This window comes from Schistocerca serialis, chromosome 4 (assembly GCF_023864345.2).
Source record: "Schistocerca serialis cubense isolate TAMUIC-IGC-003099 chromosome 4, iqSchSeri2.2, whole genome shotgun sequence".
Lineage (NCBI taxonomy): Eukaryota > Metazoa > Arthropoda > Insecta > Orthoptera > Acrididae > Schistocerca > Schistocerca serialis.
In genome coordinates, this window is record NC_064641.1 from 646,041,112 (window position 1) to 646,046,908 (window position 5,797).

Below are 5,797 nucleotides of genomic sequence, written 5' to 3' on the forward strand. Positions count from 1 at the left end.
ACGCTCCGACACTGCGCAGTGGTTGCCAGCGGCCCCAGCCGACTGCACTGCTCTGAGATAACTTCCCTCGTCCGCAACAACCGACCGACTCCTCCAGACCTCCTTGCCGGAAACTATGTGCATCAAACCAAAGATGGTACACAGCGCAAATATCGATACACATCAATGCTGCCGCACGTAGAAGGAAGAAGAACCACGACGTAACCGCGACAAGGGCGGGAAACCAAACACAGATAGATAGCGAAGTTCACGAAAACGCATAGTTGGGAGAGAGCACGGCTCGGTATCCAATAGCACACCACACAGTAAGGCCCTTAGAAAATGGCGCAGTGTGTCTTCTGCGAATGCAGCCACTCTGTCGGCGCCTCCACTGTCTGCGGCGAACCGAAATGCGGCTATCATTTTCGGACAAACAGAACCTATATTCGTATTAAAACCCTGTCTGAGGCCATTCCTGTCCTAAGTGACGTCTTTCTATACACCATTGCCAACTAGCATCTGTCTGCACATTCGTCACAGGTAGGTTGACGACACGCACGTATCCATGTCGCAATAAACAGCGACGGACTGTCACCCCTGACAGCGTAGGATGTGATCGACTGTTCCACTGTTGGGCTAGTGCCCAGGAGGCGGTAGACTGTCCTGCAATGCCTTTCGGATGAGGTGTTAATTTTTCTCGGGGGGATGATGGAGGTCTGGGTGGTACGACCTGACCCATCTCGTCGTGTCCTAAGTCATTCCATGAACGATTCTGTACACTCCCGTTGCACTGCCGAAACATTTCGTCCCACACGAGCAGCAATTTCCCGAACGAATGCATTACATTCTCTCATGCCAATAATATGCCTGCCCTCTTTCAAACTGATGTGACGCTACGGCTTGCGCATACGTCTCCGAGGCATCCTGGACGTCTGCTCAGGTCACACTGATCCATTACCTTCAGTTAATAGCGACACCGAGAGCCACAGGGACATTTTACAGGTAGGTGGTGTTGCGCCACGATATCGATGTTGACCTTGAACCCACGGGTTGACATGTTTTCAAATGCTAATCATTTCTGCAGAACATACTAACGTACCTGTCCTGTATCTCTAGTCGTTTACGATGTTCTGTTTTTTTCTGAATATGAGTGTAGATATCTGGGCGATCCTGACGAGTCAGCTGCTAGACAGGCGTGACCTACTGCAAAGCACCACAGTGGTGAGACATGAAACAGCACTCTGGCTGACATCATCTAAGGATTCTCCTCCCTCTTCACTGTGTGTTAATTCTCCTCCTGAACACTTAACTGTATAAGTGTCGAAAAGAGTAAATTCCCCGCAAGCGATACTGCTGGAGAGTACAATTGAAAAAACGGTTAATTAAGCTACAAATTTAATTTTAAAAATTAGAAAAACAACGAACAATGGTAATAGAAGCTAATCTAAGTCACGTAAACAAAATAGTATGGTATCCTTGTTGTCTGCAGAGCCCCTATCATCTATCAGAAAACTTCTCGTAGTTTCTTCTATAGTACGAGGGGCGTTCAGAAAGTAAGCTCCGATCGGTCGCGAAATGGAAACGTCTATGAAAATCCGATAAAGCTTTGCACAGATGTGTTGGGTAGTGTCTCTAGTATAACCCCAGTTAGCATCACGTCGCTCTTCTCATTTCTGAGCTCGCAGTGAGTGCGTAAAGATGTCTAGAAAATAGTGTCTGCCGCCAAGTACGAGGGCCTGGTGAGAAATTTCGCCTGAAGCTATGCAGCTAACATTACATAACTGTCGTGCTGTTTCGTCTCCACGACAATTCTCAGCCGCATTCTGCAGGGGCAATGAAGATGCTCCTGCATCGTTTTCAAATGGAAATGTTAGATTACCCACAATACAGTCCGCGATTGTCTCCCCCTGAGTTTCAGCTCTGGTCACATGAACCGCTGTCTTTGAAGACAACATTTTGACACAGACAACGAGGTGTAGGCCAGCGTGGAGAATTGGCGGAAAGTACTGGCGGCTGCCTTCTATGATGAGGCTATTGAAAAGTTGGTACAACGCTATGACAAAAGTCTAAGTCAGAACGGCGACTACGTAGAGAAGTAGCTGAAAGGTGTAGCTAATTGTTACAAGTAAAACATTTCTGATGTTCACTGTGGTTTCAATTTGGCAATCAATCGGAGCTTACTTTCTAAACAGGCCTCGTAACTTCAATATGTGACCACATTCAGATCTTTACACTGCATCCGAATAATTTTACGATTCCAGATACGTACGACTTGTGTAATTATATCAAATTTCAGGCTCCAGTTACATAAGCAATGAAACTTTACCCAGGGTTCGGCTACAATAATGTAGCCTGACTTGTGCCCTGGAACGCCCCTATGTACTACTTTCTAACCAGTTACATCTAATATTGTATACTATACATCTAATACTGTATATTTCTTGGTAGCGTTGAATATAGAAATGTGTGGCTTATGAGGAGCTGCTCGACTACAGCTTCCCATTCTCTTTAACTCTGTATATGCACTGAAGCGCCAAAGAAATTAGTATAGGCATGCGTATTCAAATACAAAGATATGTAAACAGGCAGAGTACTCCGCTGCGGTCGACAACGCCTATATAAGGCAACAAGTGTCTGGCACAGTTGTTAGACCGGTTACTGCTGTTACAATGGCATAAGTGAGTTTGAAAGTGGTGTAATAGTCGGCGCATGAGCAATGGGACACAGCATCTCCGAGGTAGCTATGAAGTGGGGATTTTCCCATGTGGCAGTTTCATGAGTGTACCGTGAATGCCAGTAAAACATCTAATCTCAGACATCCATGAGGTCGGAAAAAGATCCCGCAAGAATGGGACCAACTATGACTGAAGAGAATCGTTCAATGTGACAGAAGTGCAACGCTTCCGAAAATTGCTGCAGATTTCAATGCTGGGCCTTCAACAAGTGTCAACGTGCGAACCATTTTACGAAACATCATCGATTTGGGCTTTCGGAGCCGAAGGTCCGCTCGTGTACGCTTGATGACTGCCCGATACAAAGCTTTACGCCTCGCCTGGTTCCGTCAACACCGACATTGCGCTATTGACGACTGGAACATTTTGCCCGGTCGGATGAGTCTCGTTTCAGATTTATCAAGCGGACGGACGAGTACAGGTATGGAGACAATCTCATGAATCCATGGATCCTGCATGTCAGCAGGGGACTACTCAAGCCGGTGGAGGCTTTGTAATAGTGTGGCGCGAGTGCATTTGGAATGATATGGGACCCCTGATACGTCTAGATATTACACGTAGGTAAGCATACTGTCTGATCAGTAGCATCCATTCGTGTCTATTCTGCATTCTGAAGGACTTGGTCAATTACAGCAGGACAATGCGACACCCCAAACGTCCAGAATTGCTCCAGCGTGGCTCCAGGGACACTCTTCAGAGTTTAAACACTTCCGCTGACCACCAAAATCTCCAGACATATACATTACTGAGCATGTTTGGGATGCCTTTAAAGGTTCTGTTCATAAGAGATGTCCACCCCCTCGTACTCTTACAGATTAATGGAGAGCCCTGCAGGATTCATGTTGTCAATTACCTCCAGCTCTACTTCAGCCATTAGTCGAGTCCATGCCACGTCGTATTGCGGCACTTCTGCGGGCTCGAGGAGGCCCTACACGTTATTAGGCAGGTGTACGAGTTTCTTTCGTTCTTCAGTGTACGTTATCTATGCTGGCTAAAGTGCCGGTAGCACTTCGAAACTCAGGAGTAATTTCTTCTTTTGATTTAATGGATTTTTACAACCATTATCCGTAATGCTCCACGGCCCGTCAGTGCATGACGTCTGTTTGGTCTTGATTGTTCTTACGAGTTCCACTTCATAAATACATTACCAACAGTCAAGATGGGCAGCTCTAGAAGGGTTCAAATTCGAAATCATCGAGCTCTCCTGATTGACCCAGTCTGCTGTTACTGCTTCTCCTCTCTCTTTATACTGCCAGATCTGCCTCTTCACATTACATAGGATGTCAAGATACTTCTGATCAGAGAGTGTATTCGTAGCTTGAAACCTGTCTGCTCCTTCCTCAACTCTCCAGATACTGATGAATCGAGCTTTAGAATCGGTCGGATGTGAAACAGCCCTACTCATCGCGGTAGAAAATGAAACATAAAAACAGTACGTCGAGAAATATTCGACCGTGACGTTTCTGTGACTCCTTCCTCGCTTCGGTGGGAATAGTCGTCTCTTTGGTGAGCTCGTGATGCCGCATTAAACAGTCAGTTGCTGTCCAAGCCGGTTTAGAACAGCCTGCAGCTAACGTAACGGGGCCGGAAGCTCGCAGTACGTCACCCGCGCCTTCATAATACAGCAGTTGCATTACAAGTGAGGAAGCAATGCGCACAGTGAAGGTGAAAGTGACCCACCAACGAGCACTTTTTCTTCATTGGATCTCGTGTCATGAACTGTCACCACGTGACTTTATATCTTCCACGATGGATTGCGCTTTTGAAATTGCTAGTCTTTACAACACACAAAAGACAAATGAATAATCTGTGTCAATCGCTATAATTTTCTTAAACGACCTGTTTCGACACATGCATTCGTCTTCAGGTGGATCAATAGATTATAACTGTTGCAAAAGGGCATTGCTCACAGTGGTACATATAGTTGCTCGTCTAGAATGATGCAAACAAGACAGACCCTAGCTGACTGTTGGTGCATAGGGTGTTCCGATGAGAAGCAACTGTTTTATGATGCTAGGTGCTGAGTGCGTCAACGCCCCAACGAAGCGTTTAAGCTACAGTGGATGAAGACGGTTCTATGATGTTTTTGGGTTGTTTTCGTACTGTTACTTGCCCATTTATTCAGATTACCGCGAACATTCATATGGTTTTTAAACTTTTCCCTTTCTTCTATATCTTTATGCTGGGTAATTCTGAACGCTCCTGCCTTCCAAGACGACAACAACCGTCTTCACAGGGCTACATGGAAAAGTTCTTGATTTGAGAACACTCAGGCAGAATATCGCACCTCGACTGGCCATCTAAGTCATCCCACCCTTGAAAGCACTTCGTCTGCAGGGCGCAAGTGGCCCATCGGGACCATCCGACCGCCGTGTCATCCTCAGCTGAGGACGCTTATAGGAGGGGCGTGGGGTCAGCACACCGCTCTCCCGGTCGTTATGATGGTTTTCTTTGACTGGAGCCGCTACTATTCGGTCGAGTAGATCCTCAGTTGGCATCACGAGGCTGAGTGCACCCCGAAAAATGGCAACAGCTCATGAAGACCCGGACGGTCACCCATCCAAGTGCCGGCCACGCCCGACAGCGGTTAACTTCGGTGATCTGACGGGAACCGGTGTATCCACTGCGGCAAGGCCATTGCCATCCCACCCTTAACCACATATAAAATTTTCCTGTCGATTTAAAACAGTACGTAGGTGAAACGTAGCAATCAACATCCCCTCTCTACTGGATGTAACCATCGTTGAGTGGCTTCATTGGATATGGCACACGTGAAGATACCTGTTGACACTCGTCCTCACCGAACTGAGACCAGAAGATGCAGTGTTACGCGGCATCAGCCTGACGCTTCCTGAGTGTGGCTAATATCTTGAGCAATGTGCTTATCTTACTGCCTTCAGTTACAATATCAGTATTGCACTAAGGCACATACTAGGAACGCTTGTTGTTACAGTGCTCTACTGTCAGCAAACAGCGCCACCAAATTAAACTCTTTACCGTACAAACCAGTTGTCATTCTTGACATTTACTGCAGAGGACTTCACCTGCGTTCCAAGTAGAGAGGGCAGTGACAAAACTTCCTGGCG

General features: G+C 46.7%; 1 pseudogene; it reads right to left on the reverse strand.

Annotated features, from left to right (window-relative positions):
* Nucleotides 1-5,235: 5,235 nt before the first annotated feature.
* Nucleotides 5,236-5,353, reverse strand: LOC126476027 (5S ribosomal RNA; annotated as a pseudogene).
* Nucleotides 5,354-5,797: the final 444 nt, after the last annotated feature.